The sequence below is a fragment of the Cricetulus griseus genome, chromosome 2 (assembly GCF_003668045.3).
Source record: "Cricetulus griseus strain 17A/GY chromosome 2, alternate assembly CriGri-PICRH-1.0, whole genome shotgun sequence".
Taxonomy (NCBI): Eukaryota; Metazoa; Chordata; class Mammalia; order Rodentia; family Cricetidae; genus Cricetulus; species Cricetulus griseus.
The window spans coordinates 349,576,302-349,601,822 of NC_048595.1; positions in this window are offsets into that span (position 1 = coordinate 349,576,302).

A 25,521-nucleotide genomic window follows, 5' to 3' on the forward strand; every position below is an offset into this window, starting at 1 on the left:
TCATCCATGTTCCTTTAGCATTCTTAGGTGTGGTCTATTCACAATGTCCCATATTTCCTGAATATTTTTTGTTACAGATTTGTTGCACTTGAGATTTTCTTTGTTCTATGACTGTATATCTTCTAGTGAGTCTCCAACACCTGAGATTCTCTCTTCCATCTCTTGTATTCTATTGGTTAGTTACATCTTTAGTTCCTTGTCATTTGTCTATTCTTTCTATTTCTAGCATCTCCTCTCTCTGTGTTTTCTTTATTGTTTCTACTTCAGCTTTCAAGCCTTGAGTTGTTTCAATTGTTTTCTTCACTTGTTTGGTTGTTTTTTCTTGGTTTCATTAGATTCTATAAGAGATTTATTTATTTCTTGAATTTTTTGTTTGTTTTTTCTTCTATTTCTTTAAGGCACTTTTCTTGTTTCCTCTTTAAGAGTCTCTATAATCTTCATAAAGTACTTTTTAAGCTCTTTCTGCTCTTCTTCCTGTGTTGTACTTTTCAGATCTTGCTGATGTGTGGTTCCTAGATTCTTGTGGTGTCATATTCATATTGTGGTGTCATATTCAACTGCTGTTGAGTGTGTTCTTATTCTGTGTTCTTCCCATCTCTTCTTCCAATGGGCAAAGAACCTATATCTCTTCTTGTCACTTTTGATGGACTTGGGCCAATGCTTAATTGTCTGCAACTCTGAATACTATGGCTTCTCCTGGTTTTTTCGTTATTCAAGCAGAGGGTTGAGTCCCGAGGGTGAACAAAGAGTGAGGTGTTTCTGGACTCAGGAAGGTACTCCTTGTCTGGGTAGGCCCACTCTATGCCAGGAGCAGGCACAGAAAGATCAAGTCAGAGGTGATGGAAGGAGTTGGGCAGGGGCAGAGCTGAAACTCACCTCAAGCAGAGAGTAGAGGGTGGAGGGTGGAGGGTGGAAGGTGGAGGGTGGAAGGGGGAGGGTGGAAGGTGGAGAGTGGAGGGGGAACCAAGAGCCAACTCATTATTTTTTATATTCTGATCATATTCTTTGCCCTCTACACCTCTCAATGTTTTACTGCTTCTCTTTCTGCCAGTTTCATGTTCTCTCTCACAAAAATTTAAAACAAATAAAGTAAACAAAAATGAAACAAACAAACAGTGTATAATAAATAGACACACAAACACAAATGAAGTCTGTTTTGTGTTGGTCATCAGCTACTCCTGGAACTGGAGTGTGCCATTGTGTGTAGTTGACATACTTAGTGAAATCTTTAGAGAATAATTTCTATGAGGTATGATTTTCCTGTATTGAAGACTATGAAGATACACTGTAAAATTCAGGAATCATTGTCTTTTTTCTAAAATTATTTATACTTCAATGCATAGAAATTAAAATTCACAGTACAGTTTCAATTATAATTTATTTGAAGCTACTTGATTTTCCTCAGATTGAATCTCTTTATACTTGAAAGAAAGCCAATGTTGAAAGACCTTTGTTCAATGTACTGATAAATGAACAACACTATATTAAACATTCTCTATTACTATTAATAATGTGAAAATTTACTATGCTCTTCTGTGCATAGAAATCTAAATACCCCCTGCTTGATAAACTTAATGATGATTTGTTCGTCTATATGAATAAATTTATACCCATGATTGGAGATACCTTCAGTAGCCAGAGGAGAGCATTTAATATCCTGTAACTGGAGGTTATGATCCATTTCATAGGTTGGTAGACAAACCTGGTTCCTTTACAAATACAATAAGAACTGTTAACAGCTAAGCCTACCTGACCACGATGGATTAAATCTGTATATCAACATTAACAGAGAGAACAGGAATCTTAAAATACATGGAAACTAACCAGTTCATTACTAAATAAAAATGAATCAAGACAGAAATGAAGATGAAAATAAAAGACTTTCTAAAATTGGATGAAAATGAATTTATAACATACAAAAACACATGAGACACAATAAAGGCATCATTTAGAGACAAGTTAATATATATATATATATATATATATATATATATATATAGTTGAAATTAATAAAATAGAATACAATAATCAACGAAACACAATTGGTTCTTTGAGAAAATCAATAAGATTGAAAAAACCTTAATTAAAATTAACTGCAAGGAAGAAATAGAATATTGAAAAGAAAATATTAGAAATGGAAATGGGTATATAACAAACATCTTGGAAATCCTAAGAATCATAATGTCATATTTTAAAACCAGTACTCTATCAAATTGCCACTTACCAAAATTGAATTAGGATCAGACTTCAATGTGATAGTTTATGTTTTATCTTATTTTATTTTATTAGAATGAATGAATGAAAAGCTAGTCACTAGGATAAAGTTTAACAACTGAATTGTCGTTTTAGACTTTCTGGTATAGAAAATATCAGTTTTCTTCAGTAGAGTGACATTGGGTATATAAACAACCTCAGGACAGGTCTCATATCAATGGCCATATGACCAACACATAATGCACTCTCTGGGTTTTTGTGTGTTTTTATTTGGTTACAGTTTGTTCCTTGTGGATTTTGTTGCTAATGTTGTGTTTTTAGATGTGTTTTTTAACTTTCTTTTTTACATTTTAGAAGGGTTCTGTAGTTGTATTGGCCCTTCTATTTATTTTTTTAGGAAGAATTTAATGTAGGGTAGGTATGAACAAGAGGATTTGGAAGAACTTCAGGAAAGGGAAGAATATAATAAAAATATATGTAAATTTAAAATGTTTAAAATAATAAAAATAAAAGAAAAAATGAACTAAAGAAATAGATCAGGAATTTAAAAGGACCTTTAAACCCTAGCGAAATAGAAGGAGTCATTAAAAATCTCCCAACAAAAGTTTTATTTAATGATAATTTAAATTCAGCATAATGATTCATGAGTTCTCAGTTGAACAGGGAGTACTTTTCATATTGTTTCAACTAACCAAATCTAGCCAAATGTGAATTTATTCAATAACAGCTAAGTATTCACTTTTATTTTCTGAGTTTGTCTTGGAAGTGACTACTATAGTCAGAAAATAGTACTGCTTTAGGGATGCTGTAGTGTTGTTCAATACAACTGCGATAGGGGAATATGTTATGTAGCATCCTAAAGGACCAGTGATTACCACTCACTATAATCAGGAAAACCTCATTCCTTTAAAATTCTACCTCCCTCACTTCTCTTAGCCTACTCAAACCCATACATGCTGTCGAGTGATAATTATGTATGCACTACCTCGGAAGAACCACAAGACTCCTCTCTTTGGAGAAGTGATTTTAAGCAGGTTGTAGCACTGAGATAATTTTATTACGCTTCAAGAATTTTCAAATGACTAATACTCACGTTACCCAAGAAATAAAATAATTAGCCAATATTTCTCATACCCCCTATAGCATTCTAGATAATTAAATTTTACTATACAGAATGTTAATTTGAACTTTGTGGATATTCTAAACCAACATTATTTTATTTTAAAAACACCTGCAGCATGTTTCTTTAACTTTTGACCTGACACTTTATTAACTTACAAAGTTGTAAGAAGGATATACCAGCTACTGATCTGCAGCATCTAAAATAGAATAGGAATCTAGAAATAAGTACTGTTTTTGTAGCACTTGTATCTATCATTCTATGAAACAATCTTAATGCAAAACAGTCATAAGAAGAAGAAGACATTGTTTTATAGAACAGTAAACTGATCAATTTTTAACCAGTCTATAACATTAATCTTGGTTTTGAATGCGTTAATTGAAATCACAAATCTAAGCTTTTGATACATATGAAAAATCTAGAATTGGCATGGTGGGTGTATATATTTACATATTGGAAGGGGGAATTTTATTATAGCTCATGAAATTTAATGGGTTAAACTCTTAGATATAAATTAAACTTTAATCATTGAAAACATTTTATGAATGTGCATAAAATATACTTGTAAAGTTTTCATTGGAATATTAACTGCCTCAAAAAGTGACCCTGTATTTTGTTGAACTAAAAGTGATGTAGTATGCATGGGAAGAAAGAAGTCACATTCTTTGTACATACTATGTCATATCTATAATGAGAATCAGAAAGCATTACTTTTGTTGTGATGAGAATAATGAGGTTTATTGTCTGTTAAAACGTCCCTTCTGCTCAGTATACCATAAACAATGCAATCATTTTATGAAAGTTTACAAAATGTGGCTATGTAGTCAGCAATTAATATACTAACAGACTCGCTGAAGATACTCATAAAATAGTACGCAATTATGACTGTTTGATTTCAAGGCCACAAAAGAATTTTACTTCATAATGTGTATCAAAGAAATAAGAAATGATTTGTTTTGTTGAATATACAATGTGCAAAATGTTTCTATTGAATATTGTTGACTTGTGTAAAAATAATAAAGTTTTCCAAAAGCAGATGTTCATGTAAATAGACAATTTTGAATGAAGGAAGTGCATCTAAATGTAGCAAGGTGTGTGCTAAAAGAGTCAAAGGAAAGCCCCAACTGTACCTCTCTTGTCATCAAATGAAGCTCTCAGTACCAGGAATGGGTTGCATCTTAACCAAGGTCTTGACAAAAAGGGTCCCATAAGAAACCCACGAACCACAGGCTATTGCTAATACTATTGGTAGCTCTCCACAAACTGATCAAAATGCCCTATTGCTGAAGACAACATTTACACAATGCATTGAATACTGAGGAGTTGAAAAGGTGCCTTTTTCTCCTTTGGATTAGTATTTACAATACTGGAATTTACTTTACAAACTAATGAACAAACCCTTCTGTCTACAAGACTGTCCTATCTGGAAAATAGGGCACAAAAATAGTAGGAGTCACCTACCAATATCAGATTTGACTTAAGTTCTACTCCATGAGATGGATCTTATAGATGAAAGTGTTTGTGTGGACCACACCCTGAAACTAGAGTTCTAGGCCAGGGACCTAAGGTAAAACCAAATACTACCTTAATACAAAAGGAAAATTGAAATAAAATTAGCTCCAATGACAGTATGATATACCATTGATATTTGCTTTCCTCAGAGCAGCCATTACCAGAGAAGCTTCCACCTATAGCAGATAAGAACAAATGCAGACACCTAGAACCAGACAACATGAAGAGAGAGAAATCTTAGACTACTTAGTAGCAAAAAAAAAAAAGATGGCTTTGTCAAATCCCTCACCTCATGGCTCAGAAAAATCTACAAACATGGAGGCAGATAGTCTGTAGAAGATCCAAAGGGAATGGAACCAACCAAGGAATGAAGGCATTTTAGATACAATAGGGCTGGAACATGTGTGAACTCAGAGACTGGGGCAGCATTCAGGGTATGCAAGAATCTGTACCTGACAAATAATTTGTCTTAAGCATGGTGAAAGTTTGTATCACACCTGAGGTTGACTCTGACCTGTACTGTATACTATAACACAAATGTGCCAGTATTCCACACACTCACAGATGCTCATGTATTAGCTTCCCACCACATCATATGAACATATATATGCAAAAATTCATAAATAAATAAACCTGGCTTTGGACACAGAAATAAAATAGGGTGCCACCTAATTCTTGATGATGAATAGTAATGTCTATGTAGAAGAGAGCTCGATGCTAAGTTTATAAGGTTAACTCATGTTAGAAGTGACATATCTCAACAAAATAAAGGCTATACAATAATGGGACAAAACATTAAGCATTTGTATGAAAATAAGAAATAAAAAAGCTTTCAAATTTCCCCAATCTTATTTAGTATAATATTGGATGTCATAGATATAGTGGTAAGAAAAGAGATGTAAAATTAGAACTCAAATAGGAAAGGAAGAAGCCAAAATATCCTCTCTTGCAGATAATAAGATTGGGTGACTGTGTGTGTGTGTGTGTGTGTGTGTGTGTGTGTGTGTGTAAGAGACCCAAAAGTTTTCATGGGAAATATTACAGAGCTGCACATACTCTCAGAGAAGTATCAGAATACAAAATTTACAGTATAGCTGGTTGCATTCCTATGTTTTAATAATGAATAAGTAGCATGCTGAGAAAAAAGTTGGATCACAAACATTACTCATAATTATCTACAAATATACCTAGCAATATAATCAACAAAGTGAAATATGTCCACAACAAAAACTTTAAAACAATAAAGAAACAGAAAAGACACTATAACATGAGTAACCTTACTTCTTGTGATTGAGGAATCAATATTGTGAAAATGACTTTTTTCCTGAAAGCAATCTGTAGATACAAAGCTATTCCAACAAAAATTCCAGAGCAATTCTTTAAAGAAATAGCAAAAGAAATTAAGTTCATTTGGAATCACAGAAGACCTCAGATATCCAAATAAATTCTGAAGCTAATAAATGTTAAGTCTCTCCACACTTGAACTCAAGCTGTATTACGGAACCATAACAATAAAAATAGCATAATGGTGGCCCCAAAAGAGACACATACTTCAATTAAAAAGAAAATGTGCTGACACATATTCATGCTCACTACAGTCATGTGATTTTTCTTACAAGGCAGAAAATATTAAAGAAAGACAGTCTTTTCATAATCTGTATTGTCTACTACAACCATACTTCTCATCATACACAAAGATTACCTCCTAGTTGGGCAAATATACTACATAACACTTGAAACTCTGAACATGATAAAGGGCAATGTGGATAATACTTCAAGATAGTGGCACACATAAAGGCAAATGCTAGATGATTTTTCTCATATGCATTTCCTAGCATATTTAAAGGAATTTGTTTGTTTTTGCATTTTTTTGTGTTTAAAATCGAGTTGATATCTGTAGAGGCTGAGAAACTAGACAAAGGCCATAAGACGTTTGACTGGAGGTAATGGAAAAATGAGACATTGTGATATAAAATCAAAGGGGAAGAATACTGATGTCAGATATGATTATGCAGGGATGAAACAGAAGTACAGGAAAGTGTATTTGTGGAAAATGTTGACTCATATCAAGGGTATATAATAATGCTTTTCATAATACTTTGTATGCTAATTTAAAATATATTCTTAAATATAAAAAATAATAAATGGAAGTACCATGTATGGGTGGATATCAAAGCCAGAGACTACTATGGCTTATCTTACACTGAAAATTCCAGGGTAAGATATTATTGTATTCCTCTTTATGAACTGTTAGGTTAGGGAGGACTTACAAGGATCCAGTAGTGCTGGATATTGTCATTGCTCTTCATGGCTCACCACAATTAGATATTTACATTGAAAACATCACATATTTTTGTTTAAAACACAGGAAATAAGGTTAAAATGAGCTGGACACTGAGAGATGTTCACTAGGTTTCATTACTGATTGGTATTCTATATACTGCAGTGAAAGGAAATAATTATTGTTCTTACCAGAACTCGACCCTTTGCGCTGAAGTATTGATCAGGTAGGAAAATGTGCCCAATAGTGAAATAGCATCACTGCATTGGAAGTAAGCAACCTATATTCATTTAAATTATATCTGCTACACTGAAAGTAAATCAAGCTTTATACTGTCAAACTGATCAAAAGCAGAGAAGTGGAAAACTCAAGAGGTAAACCCACATTTGGTGTTTTGCAGAAAGGCAACATTTCTAAATGACTCTAAATATTTGCATTTGTGCCATATATTACTGTTGTTCTCAGATTAGATGGGGAAGTTTCTTCCTCAATATCAGTGAATGTAGACATACACAGTAGGAGAAAGTGCTGAGAATAAGTAACTTTTGAATGTTCTTCCCTATATAGACATTTATTCTACTGGTCCTTTATTTCAGGAAATACTGTGAGAACGTTTAGAAAGAACTAAGGAACCCGGGGATGGAGAAGAGTGATATAAACTTCCTGGATATAAAAACATGGGGTTTATGACAATGAAACCAGTGGTAGTTACCTGTAAAAGACCTGCAGAAGACTGGTCACAAATTCATCATGGAAGTGCTGTCTTCCTCCAACAGGGACTATAGACAGTTAATGATTGCTGGGGGAGGGCAAGACTAATTTCTCAGTTGTATAGAACCCTACCTCACAATGTTGCTCAAGTAAATAATCTCAAAACCAAGCAACTGTAAGTAAATGAATTAGGTCAAGATAAAGTAAAATAGGAAGGTGACTATTTGAGCAAAAGCAGTTCTAAGGAAGTGTGGGAAAAGAGGATAATACCAGTATAAATGATCAAAGAACATTTTATGTATGTATGTATAAAATTGTAAAATCATAAATCAAAAGACATATTATTTAGAAAATAAAAATTATATAAAATTAAAATTTATCATTAGCACCAGTTAATTCCATATGTCAATTATTCTCAGTATAAAATTTCTATAAATGCATGCATTGTGTTCTGATTACACTCAGCATAGTTGCACTCCCCCCTCATCGATGCCTACTTTCCCTGTATCCAATAATTTTCAGAGTGAGTTTTGTAAACTTTAATAGTTAAACCAAATGTAGAGCTTGTCTTTTTATGTCAGGCTTTGTTGCCCTAAACTAAGTACACACTTGTTCCACAAGCTTTGTTGCAAATGACATGATTCTATTTTCTTTATGGACTGTAGAGTATATTGTTATGGACTGTAATCTATCCACTTACCAGCTTCTAAGTGCTGCAAAGTTTTCTGTTGCAGCAAAAGGGAGTAGTCTTGCAGTAATTGTTGACATTCAGTCAGCCTTTTGATTCACTGATTACATTTCAAAAGAAAACACAGTGAAGGCATGTGATCAAACTGCAGCATCAGCCATGTATTCTTCTGCAGAAAAGGCCTGTCTAAGACCCGATAAAAAAGGGATTCATCACCCCTTTAGTAGTCCTGTAATTACAGCTTCTGTGAGAGTATCTCGCCAATTTGGTCATTCTTGTATCTCATGAAGTGTACTGCTGAGTGGGACCTTTAATGACTTTTGCATCATCAGGGACCAAAACATGAATTAAAATAAAAACTTAGAAGACAAATTAGCAATAAGTAAATTAATTAGATAAAAATATGGAATTTTAGTCAATCCTTTATTTAGTTTATTACTCACAGAATTTTAATAATGAGATACCTTGTGAAATAAATGAGTATGAACAAATCACTGCATAATAATAGCAAAAAACTTTTATTCTAAAACAGTCAGTTCAGTAGAGGTAATAAAAATAAATGAATGCCATTTGACAGGTTCATTACATGTGACAGCTCAGTGGAAAAATAGACTTCTCACAATAGTAAAAACTATTAAATGAGTCCAAGAATTTCAAATGGAAACAAACCCTTGAAGACACATCAAACATGAGCCGAGTCTGGCTGACAGTCTGCTCTTACAACATTGATAGAGAAGCAACGGGGATTCATGATCACTGCCACCTGAAAACCTGCAGTTAGTGTGACATTTTATTTGTTGAGAAAAAAAAAACTAGTTCTAAAATAAACAAGGCTGAGGGGGCAATACATAGTGAAGTAGATATCAAAGAGAGGACTCACATATAAATTCAGCTCTTCTTGTTATAATGATAGACTATGAAATCCAAATCAGCCAAGAAAGAGGCCATACTGCTGACAAGGGACTCAAGATAGTTGAAATAGAGGGAAAATCTTCTGGAGACAGGCATTAAAAAATAAGAAAAAAAGATAAAACAAAACCCTAAACTCAACATTTAGAGTGGTTGTTAATGTGTAAATTGTGTGAATTTTTGGTGGTTTTTAAACATGGTATGTACTCACTCATATGTGGATTTTAGACATAGAGTAAGGATTCCCAGCCTACAATCCACACTGCCAAAGAAGCTAGTAAAGAAGAAACAGCTGACCTGAACATCAGGAAACTCTTGCTCCCCAGACTGATAGCATGGAACTGATCCAGACCACAGGAACATGGGTTTCTGTGAGGAAACCTCAGAAATCTATGGGACCTCCTGTAGAAGTTCAGTATATATCACTATCATAGGTGTGGACTTTAGGGGCCCATTCTATACAGAGAAATACTCCCTGAGCCAAGACACACAAGGGTGGGCCCAGGCCCTATCCCAAAGGATACAATAGACTCTGATGACACCCCATGGAAGGCCTCACCATCCAGGGGGAGCAGAAAGGGTATGTGATAGGTAGGGTTTTAGTTGGGGGGTGGTAGGAGAGAATGGGAGGGAGAAGAGAATGGGGATTATCATGTAAAACAATATTGTTTCTAATTCAAATAAAAAAAGTTGAAAAAAAAAGAGTGCAAATCTATTTTGGAGATGTGTTTTGTGATGTAAGAACCTGAGAAAATTAATTTTGTATGGAAGAGGAAAAGAAAATATCAATGTTTTAACAAAATAATGAAATCTAACTCCATGTTTGGTTCTATCCCAGAGAGACCCTCATGCGCGCGCGCACACACACACATAGGTGCACAAACGTGCACGCGCGTGCGCACGCGCGCACGCACGCACACACACACACACACACACACACACACAGAGAGAGAGAGAGAGAGAGAGAGAGAGAGAGAGAGAGAGAGAGAGAGAGAGAGAAAGACCCTTCTAGTTCACAAGACCAAACATTATGTTAATATTTGAAGAAATATTGTTAATAAGTTTTGCTTCACCAAGTATAAGTGAAGCAAGAATTTGAAATCACCCTTGGCTAAACTATCCTGTTTATCCTGTTGCCTAATATTGAAGCTTTGTTTTTAGAACATCTTGGAATTGAGTTAAGAGTATTGCAGATGACACAAAGATTACTTTTAATTCTTCAAACAACTGCACATTCTATTAAAAATATGATAAACCAAATATTTTAAGAATGAAAAACCTGTACACAATTATACCTGAAGATATAAAGCCTTCTTTATACTTGGGAATTTATTATGTATAAGTATACCTGGCTGTTTTTTTTTTCAACAAAAGTTCATTAAGATATACAACAGGCCCCAGGACAATTTTACTAGAGCTATATATGGAGAATGATGATAGGGCATCAAGGTCTTTAAACTGAAATGGAAGCAGCTTACCATAAGCTGAGGCAGGAGCAGGTTACTCTTCAACATATTTCTTAATCCCAACTGTGATCATGGGGCATTTCCCTCTGGCCTTGGCTTCTTTCTAGCTGCTGCATTTCTTCTGCTCTTACCTTTGTTCTGTTGAGAGTCTTAGTCTCCCTCCTTGGCCTGCTTTTCCTGTTATTTCAGTGTCTTCCTTTGTAGCCTTTGTAGCCCAACTTGGAGCATGCTATCCCTTCCCCAGAACTTGACTTGATGTTTTTTGTTTTTGTTTTTGTTTTTTTTTTTTAATAATCAGATTACTGATCATTTTTGCCAATATTTTTGTATGTCTTCCATTTTCTATATACAAATTTTAACTCTAATTAAACTACCCAAGAGAACCATGCAATTCACTGACCAACATAATTCAAGAAACACCACTAATCCCTATCTCATTACTGATTACATAGGTAGTAGTTACTATTATGAATGTCTTTTAAAAAACTTTATTTTTGGTTAACTGATATATGATAATTATACATATTTAAGAATATAGTGCAATGTTTTTAAATATATCTTTGATATCAAATGACAAGACAAGAGCAATTAGCCATTTATCAACTCACGCATCATGTCTTAAGAATGAGAACATTTGAAAACACTTCTAGAGATTTTTTAAATCTCATTATATTATTTTTTCCATTGTAAATTTAAATTAGAAACAAGCTTGTTTTACATGTCAATCCTAGTTACCTCTCCTCCTCTCCTGCTCCCCACCAACTCCCTATTCCAACCCCTTTCTACTCCCCAGGGAGGGTGAGGCCTTCCATGAGGGATCTTCGAACTCTGTCATATCATTTGGAGCAATAGGAAAATGTCCAGAGATCTACAAGAATGATACCAACTAACAATCTAAGAATAATGGAGAGGTTACCTTAAATGCCCTTCCCCAATAATGAGATTGATGACTACCTTATATGCCATCCTAGAGCCTTCATCCAACAGCTACTAGAAGTAGAAGCAGACACCCACAGCAAATCACTGAGTCAAACTCTTGGAATTCAGTTGCAGATTGGTAGGAGTGATGAGCAAATGAGTCAAGACAAGGCTGGAGAAATCCACAGAAACTGCTGACCTGAATAATGGGTTGCTCACAGACCCCAAACTGATAGCTGGGAAACCAGCATAGGACTGATACAGACCCCCTGAATAAGGATGTCAGTTCGGAGGTTTGGGCAATCTATGGGGCCTCTGGTAGTGGATCAGTATTTATTCCTAGTATACAAATTTGAAAGGCTATGGGATTTTTAAGTTTCAAAACTGTTTTATATTATAATGTTTATAATGTGTAACCTTTTGGTTGAACAAGAAAATAAAGGTTATGGCTTAAAAGTAAGGTGTCTGTGTGTCAAGTTGACAAAGGGTCACTTGTTCTGGTTATTTTATGTAAACTTGACACAAGCAGAAATAACCTGAGAGTGATTAACAAATTAACTCAATTAACAAAAGGTCTCCCTATGATCAATCTGTTGGCAAGCCTGCAGTTGCATTTTCTAAATCATTTAATATTCTTAATTATTCCTGAAGTGATAGATGGAGAAGGTCCAAGCCCATTGTTGGTGATAACAGCCATGGGTTGATGGGATGGAGTTTTATAAGAAATCAGACTGAGAAGTCTATGAGGAACAAGTCAAGAAGCAGCACCCCATAATGGCTGTAGGGGAAGCTGTAGCCACGCCTTCTTAGGGGCTGGCTACAAGAGTACCTGAGGGCTTGTGAGGGCGTGGTCAGAGTGAGTAGGGGGACTGTGTTTTCGGTTTTGGTTTTTCTTTGCTTCTTGTTGTACAGACTACCACCGGCTGGCTGGTTTGCTCTGTAAGTAAGGCTTTTCCCTATTAAATACCCTTATATTTCTACCTGACTCCGTATTGGTGATTTTTTACTATATCTGGTGTCAGAAGCGGGATATTGGAAACCCACACCCCATTTGGGACAGGCTGTGGGTTCCATCGGGCCCGCCGCCTAGGCCCGGAAAGCACCCACTCTCCACAGGCGTTCCCGGCTAGCAGCCGACCCACTGCTGCTGAGCTGCTCAGAACCATCCACCCAGCTCAGAGACAGTTTCTAGCTGCCTAGAGTCCAGGTAGGCCTCCGCTTTCAGCTGTGGCTTCCCCTGGCCTGCGGGAAAGCCCGAATCTGTTTCAGTGGTTGTAGCCGCAAGGCCGTATACTCTCTAAGATAAGTGCCCCCCTTTCCCCATTGTTGTCACTTAGGATAGTGTATATACCTAGTTAGGAATAGCTTCCTATTGTTTATGACTTTAGGGTTTAGTTAAAATAGATAGTTATCTTCTTATATTTTACCTTTATACTGTTAAGTTTTAATCCTCTTTTAGACTAAAAGGGGAATTGTAGGGGAAGCTGTAGCCACGCCTTCTTAGGGGCTGGCTACAAGAGTACCTGAGGGCTTGTGAGGGCGTGGTCAGAGTGAGTAGGGGGACTGCGTTTTCGGTTTCGGTTTCTCTTTGCTTCTTGCTGTACAGACTACCACCGGCTGGCTGGTTCGCTCTGTAAGTAAGGCTTTTCCCTATTAAATACCCTTATATTTCTACCTGACTCCGTATTGGTAATTTCTTACTATAAATGGCCTCTGCATCAGCTCCTGCTTGCAGGTTCCTGCCCTGCTTCAGTTCCTGTCCTGAATTCTTTCAGTGATAAACTACAACATAGATGTATAATATAAAGAGATCATTTACTCACCAACTTGCTTTTGGTCATGAGTTTTATCACAGAAATAATAACCTAACTTAGCAGGTAAAAAGGAAGTAGGATAGGTAAGAAGTATTAATATAGATTAAGTGTATATGAAAATGCCTCAATGAACCCTGCTAATTTATTATTAATGTAAATGTTACTAAAATATTAAACAAAATATATTCACTGTGGGGATATTTCACGTGTAGTGGCTTTACTAAAACTCATCAGAAAATGTTGGAAAGTAACCTATAAACTTGCAAAAATTAGGACCATTATGATACCTGGGTCCTGGAAATATTTGTATTTGACCTCCGTGTCTTTAAAAGAAGGTAACCTATAGAGTTAATATTGAAAAAAAAAAAAACAACTCATCAAACATATTTGAATCAAGCAACTTCCAAGTTCATTTTCTTTTTGAAAAGTCAGTTTTGCAAACTGTCTCAAACTCAATAATAAAACTCAACAGGATTAAGGATGGTTGGTTAGAGCTATTCACGATAAAGCAACCATACTTTAATTCATGATTGTACACTGTATCTACAGATTCAATTATCCCCTTGGATTTACCACCTTAGTAAGCCAATTTAAACAACTTAACTATGGACCTCTTGCTCCATCAAGTGGTAAATATAATGAAACGTGAAAAATTATATGGTACTTTTGGAATGAAGGTATCATTTTACTATTGACAGAGTATAAAAGAAAGACAACCCTTGGTACAGTGTAGATCAAAAGGAATAAGGCCACTGAACATGCAGAGTACACCTTGAACAGCATTTTAAAAGAATCAATACAGGGTTACAAAAATATTTTACTCATTAATTAAACATTGAAATGATTGCTTTTATGAAAGTAGAATTCTGGTCTTGCAATCTGGTAAAGAATGATGTATCAACCACTCTTATCCAGGTGAGAAGGGCATATTCTGGTAAAAGAGCTACTGTAACAGAAATGAAGTCTTATATGGAGAGAGAATACAAATTTGGGGCTTGCTAATGGGAAGAACATAGGGGCAAAAAGTATGGGAGCATATAGTGTAACACACAAAAATATTTAGGTAAAGAAAGATAGTATTGGAGAGGAAAATATGATTAGCGCTTTTAGCATTTGAAGTATTGTTTTGTGAAAAATCTGGGACAATATAATCATTGCTTCGAAGGAAAATTCTAGATTGTAAAGAAATATCATCCTTGAATACACATAATTAAATAATGAGATTTTTCAATGTATTTTTACAGTTTATTACTAATAAAAATTCTACAATGAAGAAATAATGAGAAAAGTATGAAAGAATTGTTACCTAATGACTAAAAAGTTAATAAGAAAAATGATAAATGGGAGGCTTACACAAACCCTGAAAAGTGAGAGAAGCTTTATAATATCAGTCTGGCGATATGTTGGCATAGTATACAATGGAAATATCTGATACTCTTAACTCACTATTTAGGGTCTTTTCCGATTCTTGTAGCAATATAAACCTGGCCATTGATTTATTAGTTCTCAAGTACAATAAAAAGTCATTTGCAAATTAAGCTATCAAATACATAGAAGCTCCTAAATGGTGTATTTCTACTGTGATACTAAATATAACTTTCTATCAGTTTCAGATGCACATAAAATGTCTCATTGTCATGTGTGGAACTTGTACTTTTTCTAGTAGATTCACAAAGAACAGTATTGCAATGTATAAACAGAGTAGCATAGAACTTTGATGGTTAAGCTTCAGACTATGAGGCCACTCTTACCTCCCTTCTTATCAGTTGTTCCAGACTTACATATACTCACTGAAGCCAAACTACAGGCGTCCCCTTTCGCAGGCCAACTTTATCCCCTGGTCACTTCAGCTCTTGATATGGACCCAGATTTCTCCCAGTTTTTTTAACTACACCTTTTTACATTTCCTTCTTGTTTATCCCCATTTTCTTTTCCTTCCTTTCTTCCTTTCCTTTTTTCTCCCTTCTTTCCCTCACTCCTTCCCTTTTCTTCAATCTCAATCTCTCTCTATCGCTTTCTCTCTCTCTCTTTCTTTCTCTTTCACTGTCTCTCTCAGTCTCTCTCTCTTTCTCTCTGTCTGTCTGTCTCTCTTTTCCACAATATTCATTGACCTGCAGAAGCACTCTTAAACAGAGACTCCATAACCACTAAACAGAACTAGGATACAGAGTGGACAAAAGTAACCAAAGAATGTACGATCACACAGTAAATATGAGACTAGATATTGACACCAAGAAACACTTCAATCTGTATAACTCAAGAAGTCAAGATTCCAGTGCAAAAGCACAAACATTGACAACTGAGACAATATGCTTCCTCCAGAAGTCAACAACACTACTGCAAAATACCCTGCTGAGAAAAGAAATCCATCCGAATCACATGACATAGACTTTAGACTAGGAATTAGGAATATTTTCAAGACATTAAGGAACTAAGAATAAATTAAATAAAGACCAAGGAAACAAAAAATTGGATGGAATAATGTAAACAATCTGTGACAAAAAAGTAAAATTCCACAAAGAAATACAATCACTAGAGATAACCCAAACCAAAAAAAATCTGGAAATGAATAAACTCAAGATGTCAAATAAAAAACACTTAGGGAAGACTCACCAAAAGATTCCAAACCATGGAAGTGAGAATTTTAGATCTTGAAAATAAGGTAGAAGAGATGAATTTCTCAAAGAAAATGTTAAATCAATAGCAAAAATGTTGAGGCCCAATATTCTAAGGAAATCTAGGATACTGCAAAAGTTAATCTACAAATACTAGTTAAAAATTGAAGAGGATAAACATAGGTCAAAACAGAGCACATATATCTAAGAAAATTATCAATGATATCCCCAAATTAAAGTGCCCATCTAAGTAAAATAAACATGCAAAAAACCATATTGACCAGATGACACGATGAACAAAGAAGTTCCCCACTACATACAAAAGATCAAAACACTGAATGTGCCAAACAAAGAAAGGCTATTAAAAGACACAAGGGAATAAGAGTGAATCACATATAAACATAAGCCCATTCATACAACACCTGAATTTTCCATGAAGGCTTTGAAAACCAGAAGGTTGGGCGCAGATATTACAAACATCATGAGAGAGGACAGATGCTAGCCAATACTACTACACCTAGTAATCTACTTCCTATTTTCTAACATACCTCTATAGAAAACACTAGAAGGAAAATTTCATCCTGAAGAGTTTAAATACACCCAAGAGAATAAAAACACTAAATCATCAGGGTTGTGTGAGGTGAGCATACATGATATTCAGAATAAGAGGAATTAATAAATACTGCTCATTAATAACTCTTAATATTTCCAATCTCAATTTCCTAACAAAGTCACAATGTTATAATTATTATTATTATTGTTACTGCAAAATCTATTCCGTATTTCTAAGAACTCATGATCAAGTTCAGATCACCTTAGCATAAGAAAATGACAGAAGTTATTTCAACCAAATGAGCTCCAAAACCAGCAGTATTGGGTATTTAAGTAAATAACCCTGCTGAAAATGCAGCTCTAAATGGAACAATACACACAACATATGACCAGAAACATTTTGGACGTGTTAGAACTAAATGTTGGTAACAGGCTTGAGCTCTTTGGCCCAGGAAAGGACTTACAGGTTACAGGACACACATAGAATACACATTAAGATACACTATAATAAATTGGACCTTATGAAATTGAAAACCTCTGTGAAATCAATGGCCATAATCATCTGAGTACAGTGGCAGCCTATGGAACGTGAACAAACTTTTCTTCTGATGACTATGATACAGGATTAATATTCTGAATACATAAAGGACCAAAAGATAACCTGAACTCTATTAAAACAAATAACTCATTTAAAATGGATAGTAGAACTAAATGTATTCTCAAAAGAACAAATAATAGTTGAAAGCATTTTAAAATGTTCAACACTCTTAACCATCAAGGAAAGGAAAATGAAAAATACTTTTGTCTTTCATCTAATCCCAATTAGAATGGTACAAATCAATAGGTTAAAAAAAAGTCCCATGCTGTTAAGGAAGTAGGGAAAAGTGTATACTTATTCATTGCTGGTGGTTGTTCAGACTGCTACAGCCCCTAGGAAAATTAGTGTCATGGTTCTTCAAAAAGCTGAAATTTTATCTACTACAATCTAGCAATAGCAGACTTGAGCAGATACCAAATGATTCTACATCTTACTAACGAGATACTTGCTCCAACATGCTCATTGCTACTCTAATAATAACATGCACAAATTGAAAATAGTTGAAATATTTACAGTGAAAAATAGACTATGAAATCATGGCACATTTACACAATGAGATATTATTCATTTGTTAAATGAAATTATGGCCTCCCAAGATTGGACTTTGGGAGCACATTCCACATAGAGGGATGCTTTCTCAGCCTAGACACACAGGAGAGGGCCTAGTCCCTGCTCCCTATGATGTGACAGATTTTGAAAAATCCCCATAGAGGGCTTCACCTTACCTGGGGAGCAGAATGGGTTGGAGGATTGCTGGGGGGCAGGGGAGGAGGGGAGGGAGAGGGACCTGGGAATGACATGTAAAACAAGATTGTTTCTAATTTAAATAAAAAAGAGGCAGAATAAAGAAAAATAAAATTTGAAAAATTCAGGTAAATGGATATAGATAGAAAAAAATCATTTTGAGTGAGGTTATCCAGACCAATAAGATAATACAGCATGTTTTCTTTTATATACAGATGCTAGCATTTAAGCTTCAGATACACGAGTTTCAATCACAAAAACAGAAAGGCTAACGTGATAATAATAAACCAGGAGGTAGTAGGAGATACTCTGCAGAAAGACAAATACAGGAGCCCCACAGAAGGCACTAGAAGGAAAACTCCAACATAAAGAGGTTAACAACATCCAAGAAAACACAAGGAAAAAAAACTCTGTTCACCAAATCAAAAGAGCACACACACACACACACACACACACACACACACACACACACACACACACCAACCCCGGAACAAAATAATAGGTATCAACAAACATTGCCCATTGATATCTCTCAACATCAACAGTCTCAAAATCCACACCCTCAATAGAAACAAAAACAAAACGAATATGGAAACACAATCCATTCTTCTACATGCCTGCATAGCTTTGAAGGGTTTTGTGAGAAACTCATGTGGGTCTTTGATAAAAGAACCTAGTGTGGTGTAACAAAGAACAGGGATTGAGTTTGACAGGAAAAGTAGGGAAAGGAGCACCTTGACAAAGGAGCAATAGAAAACAGCAGAGGTAAACATCAGCTGAAGGTGTCACTGATGTATTTACTATGCTGAAGAAATAAATGATCTAGTATAATAAAGAAAAGCTGAGAAATTTTAGAAAGAGACAAAGTGTATATTGTCAATGATAACATAAATAGTTGATTAGTAAGCAAAAGATCAAGTTAAAAAGAGGTATTTTAATTTATAAATGTGTACGAAAACCAACAATTAATTTAACTCCTCACAAAGGGGCCTACATAATATCTACTGGAATTTCACCAAATCCCAATCCCTGATCAAAATTGAGATCCAGTGTATTAGAGTAACTAATTAAATTAGCAATACTAGTAATAATAATGATATTTCAGTTGATGTTGAAGACTCAAATCAGTTTCTCCATTTGACTGAAGTCATTAATACCGTACTTCAGGTTTAATTGTGTTTCTTAGCACATTTTTTTTTTGTTTCACACCTTCTATGTATAACAAAAAATACTGATTTATACTGAGGTGAGCATTTTTGGTTTTTTAGATATATACTGCATTTTAATGATCAGATCTTAGATCTTCAACTCACCAAATGGACACTTCTCTCCCCTCCCTTTTTAAAACAACTTTCTGTTATTTTTGACCCAGCTATTTTCATTGACATTTCAGAAAAACAGCTTGATGATTTTTTGAGGAAGACTTATGATTGGGGTGTTGATCCTATATTTGCTGTTTAAAAGATTATGATATGGTTCACTGCATGAATATGATGCTTTTCTTGGATTTTCTAGTTAATCCTTTTAAATAATATTTTCAGTGTACTTGTTTTTTAACACGCCTCATTGACATTTTTTTTATATTGAGTATGGAAGTAGATTACCAATCTGGATGAGAAGGTATACTGAAAAGGTACAGAGTTAAAGTCAGTATTTACAATTTTTTATTATGTATATATAAAGGCCTCAAAACACTTAACTGCCTTTACTAGGCAGGAGCCCAGTGCAGTATCAGGACAGTCTGAGGTGTGTAGCAGAGCATTGAATCTGAAGTCACTCTGAGGACTGGATCTGCCCATCCCTCCCCTTCCTTGGTCTTAGCCTTGATAGAGGTAAGAACTCTCTGCTCGCTTGGCTGCTTTGTTCTTCTGATATTCAGCTTGATCCCCAAATATCTGTCTCAGGGATTTTATTATTTGTGCTACATACAGATACCTCATTAATGCATGAGCATTTCACAGTCTCTACTCTTTACCTGTAGCTATAGTGGTTGTTTGGGTTAATCACAATTTACTATAAGTAGAAGAATCCCTGATGAGGCATGAAAGATACATTAATTTGTTGGTGTAACAAGAAGTCACCTGGTCTCATTTAATATTATGCCCAATTAGCAGATTAGTACTGCAGTTTTATTTCTAGTGACTATCAACTGTCTAGACACCATTCAACTGTTAACAGAATGAAGGGTGGCCTTCCTCCTATGGAATGGACCTTAAATCCAATGAGAAAATTTTTGGTTTCTCCCATGATGGTCATGACAGTATTACAATAGTGAGCATGTCTTACTAGGCCAGCATTATTGAAACTCATAAGTGATAGTTACTTTTCTATTCTATTAGCATGCTTACCTCCTTCCAGCACTATGAAAGCTAGACAGTAGGGATGTGCTTTCAAGGACAGTGACAGATTGGTGTATCTATATCCTGGTACTTGAACAAGTGATGACTTCAGTGATAAGCTCTTACTATTATCTTCTGGAGCATCACCAATAGAATTTAAAGAGCCTTTAATATTTGAATATATATAGGGTCTCATTAGGCATCAAGTCTAAAAAGAGATAGCCTCTTTCTGGCATAGGAATTTTTATTTGTTAATGGTGATGTCTAGTAGTGGTATTGTCAGCCTGTTACAGAGTTAATTACCATTTTAACTTTCTTTTAAAAGGCTTGTTATTAATTTTGTGAGTGTGATTTTGCTACACACACACACACACACACACACACACACACACCAGGTAAGTGACTGTTGCCCATGGATGCAAGAAGAGGATATTATTACTGAGAAAATGGAGTTAGCATTGGCTGAGAACTGACACATGGGTGAGGGAATCCAACATAGGTCATATGAAAGCAAGAGATGCTTTTCACAATTGAGCCATATCTTTAGAAGATTCACTCTGCAATTGAGGTATCCACATTACTTTAAAAAATATCTTGAATGTTATTTATATCACCCCAATGCCCCACTAAGAGTAGTTATTTTAATGATTCTTTATTTCAAATACTACAATATTTATTGCTATTCTGTTTAGATAATAATTTTGCATTTATATTCATAATTATCTTTTCTTTCTACATTATGTTTATACACAGTTATTTAGGACACTTCTTTTGCTAAAAATGAGTGACTTTTTCACTGAGATTTTCATAACCAATCTTATAATAGAACTAAATTGCTCTAATTTTGTGTTCAAACAATTTTCTTCTGCTTTATTTTCAATGTAACTGTTCATGTAAAGTAGAAAAGCATTAGTCTTTATTTGCAGCACTTTAAGCTGTAACGATAGCAGACTGTGATATCCTTCCTTTCTCTTCAGAAGTTAGCCATCAATTGTTTGTGAACATGTGAATTTCAACACCATTCTCAGAAATATTTAAGATGCTCCTATTTTCAAATTTTGTTAAATGTTAAATCTTTTATGACTGTAAAAATATAGCTTCATGTGATTTATATTTTAATTGTTTTCATAAAGTACAATAATTTTTAATATATTCCATATAATAAAATTTGATACTTTGGCATACTTTTGAAACTAATAGTCTATTGTTCTGATCCAATTTACTATCTGATTCCTGGTTTGGTTTGCATTTAATTACAGTTCTTCCATGAGATTCTGTGACTTGTAAAATAGATGCTTTGTCTTTGTCATTTTATCACTCTTCTCCTTTTTCTTTATTGAATTTGTTCTTTTTATTAGTCACTATTCCTAATAATATACAGTTTGTTTTGATTTTTCCAATATCCACAATCTGGAATTGTATAGTTATAATTATTTTCATTTTGCTACCTCGGGTCCTGATTTGTGTAATAAATAATTAACCAGGACAATAAAAAGTCTAATTAATATTCAGAAATATAATTGCTGCTGTCAAACTTGATTTTCAAAGATTAAATTACACATGATTTAAGAAATCAAAACAATGTGAGGCCACATTGCCAAAAGAAACTTGCTGGTAGGATGTGGTACAATAATAAAATATATATGCTGTATCTCAAAGTACTTTTTCTTTGCCATTTAATATCAGACACCAATGTCAGAGTAACATAGGTACTCCTTGTGAAGATATACTTTACTAAAGTTATGTTGATAAATTTTATTGCATTTTTAAAAAGTTGAAGTAATTTAATGGTGAAATTTATAAATGTTTAAGATAATTTCCAATAATCTTTTTAAAAGATTTATTTATTTATTTATCATGTATACAGTGCATGCCAGAAGAGGGCACCAGGTCACATTACAAATGGTTTTGAGCCACCATGTGGTGGCTGGGAATTGAACTCAGAACCTCTGGAAGAATATTCGGTGCTCTTAACCCCTGAGCCATCTCTCCAGCCCTGCCAATAATCTTAATAAGTCAAAATTAGGAAGGTTGATAGTATTTCATTTTCAGTTATTACACTTGAAGATGTATTTCTTTATTTTACTATTTGTGTTTTTATTGATTTTATGTATTGCACCTTCCTTGAACATACACCAACAAAATGTTATTCGTTATTGTTTAGTTTTATCTTGAAATTTGTTAAAACTGGAAGATGCCCCTCCGCTATATTTTGCCACTATTAGGACTAGATTTGTTGCTAAAATTAGTTTCTCTTATTAGAAAAAGAAGACATAAATATTTTTGTTATTAGTATCTTAATATATAAAAAGGTTTTAGACGATTATAACCTACTATTTTACTGTGATCAGAAACAGCCTGCTTAATCCACCCTTGCCAAATGCATCTTTTCTGTTTATCTCAAGAGTACATTTTAACTTTATTTTTCCTGTAGAAATTAGGAGTCTACATTTCATATTAAATGAATTTTTTAACTAGTCACAGTTCTTTATAAATTTCCCAGAATTATCAAACTTACATTGCTTAGTGTTACTCCAAGGTATTTTATGATGTTTGTGGCAATTGTAAAGGCTGACATTTCTCTGATTTCTTTCTCCACCAATGTGTCATAAGTATATAGTAAGACTACAGATTTTTTTTAGTTAATCTTGTATCCTGCCACATTACTGAAGGTGTTTCTCAGCTGTAGGAGTTTCCTGGTAGAGTATTTCAGGTCACTTATGTAGAAGACCTATACCATAAGAATTTTGAGTCTCTAAAGAAAGAAATTAATGAAGATACCAGAAAACGGAAAGATCTCCCATGGTTTTGGATAGGTAGAATAAACATAACAAAAATGGCAATCTTGCCAAAAGCAATCTACAGATTCAATGCAATTCCCATCAAAATCCCAACACAATTCTTCACAGAATGTGAAAGAACAATTCTCAACTTTATATGGAGAAACAAAAGACCCAGGATAGCCAAAACAACCCTGTGCAATAGAGGAACTTCTGGAGGCATCACCATCCCTGACTTCAAGATCTATTACAGAGTTATAGTCCCGAAAACAGCTTGGTATTGGCACAAAAATAGACAGGTAGACCAATGGAATAGAGTTGAAAACCCTGATATTAACTGACACACCTACGAACACCTGAGTTTTGACAAACAATCCAAATTTATATGCTGGAACAAAGAGAACATCTTAAACAAATATGCTGGCATAACTGGATGCTGACATGTAGAAGACTACAGATAGACCCAAGCCTTTCTCCCTCCACAAAACTTAAGTCAAAATGAATCAAAGACTTCAACATAAACCCAGCCACACTGAACCTATTAGAAGATAAAGTGGGAAATACCCTTGAATTAATTGGTACAGGAGACAACTTGCTGAACATTACAACAGTAGCAGAAACACTGAGATCAACAATTGATAAATGGGACCTCCTCAAAATGAGAAGATTTTGTAAGGCAAAGGACACTGCCAGCAAGACAAAATGGCAGCCCACAGACAGGGAAAAGATATTCACCAACCCCACATCTGACAGAGGGTTGATCTCCAAAATATACAAAGAATTCAAGAAGCTAGTCTCCAAAACACCAAACAATCCAATTAAAAAGTGGGGTACAGAACTAAATAGACAATTCTCAATAGAGGAATCTAAAATGGCTGAAAGACACATTGAGAAAGTGTTCAACATCCTTAGCCATCAGGGAAATGCAAATCAAAACAACTCTGAGATACCATCTTACTCCTGTCAGAATGGCCAAAATCAAAAACACTAATGACAGTTTATGCTGGAGAGAATGTGGAGAATGGTGAACATTTATCCACTGCTGGTGGGAGTGCCAACTTGTACAAACACTTTGGAAGCCAGTATGGCGACTGCTCAAGTAAATAGGAATCAGTATACCACAAGCTCCAGCATTTCCACTCCTAGGCATATACCCAAAAGAAGCACATTCATATAACAAGGACCTCTGTTCAGCGATGTTCATAGCAGCACTATTTGTAATAGCCAGAAACTGGAATCAGCCTAGTTGCCCCTCTACTGAAGAATGGTTAGAGAAAATGTGGTACATTTATGCAATGGAGTACTACTCAGTAGGAAAAAAAAAACAATGTAATCTTTAAATTTGCAAAAAAATGGATGGAACTTGAAGAAACCATTCTGATTGAGGTAACCCAGTCACAAAAAGACAAACATGATATGTACTCACACATGTGTGGATTTTAGACATAGAGTAAAGGATTACCAGCCTACAATCTACACTACCAGAGAAACTAGTAAACAAGGAGGACCCTAAAAGAGACAAACACTGTCCCCTGGAGAAGGGGAAAGGGTCATGATCACCTGAGCAAATTGAGAGCATGAGAAGAGGGCGGAGGGAGCTACGAGAATGAGAAGGGAAGAAGAGGAAGGATGCAGAGGTCATGAGGGAGCAGAAAGGTTGAGACAAGTGAAGAATAGAAGAAAGATTATGTGATAGGTAGGGTTTTAGTTGGGGTGGTGGTAGGGTAGAAGGGAGAGAGGAGGGAACTGGGATTGTCATGCAAATCAATCTTGTTTCTAATTCAAATAAAAATGATAAAAAATTTACCCTGCTATAAATTTATGGTAATTTATAAGGGCTATTATATTTTCTCTGATAGTTTGTTAACAATGATTGCAAAATACAACATAATTTATGTTCAAATGGCTCGATAATCTTTGTCAATATCTATCAAAGCAAAATGTTTTTTTATTTCTGTTAATTAACTGACTTTTAGTTACATATAACATTGAATACTTCATAATTTTTTACAAGATTTTTTTACAAGATTTTCAAAATACTGAGGTGGATAGATCTTACCTATTTATAGAAATATATAAAAATTTTGGAAAGGTTGACTGACATCCCTTGCTTGTGTGTGATAGGTTCTTCTTCTCTGTAACTTTATCTGAGGTGAAGGGACCTAGACACTTTCTGGGTAAATTTGTTGCCAGAAGCTCCTTAAGTATAAAATGTCCTGTTTCACACTGTTATACTGGGAGAAAGTAAAGGTCAGCATGC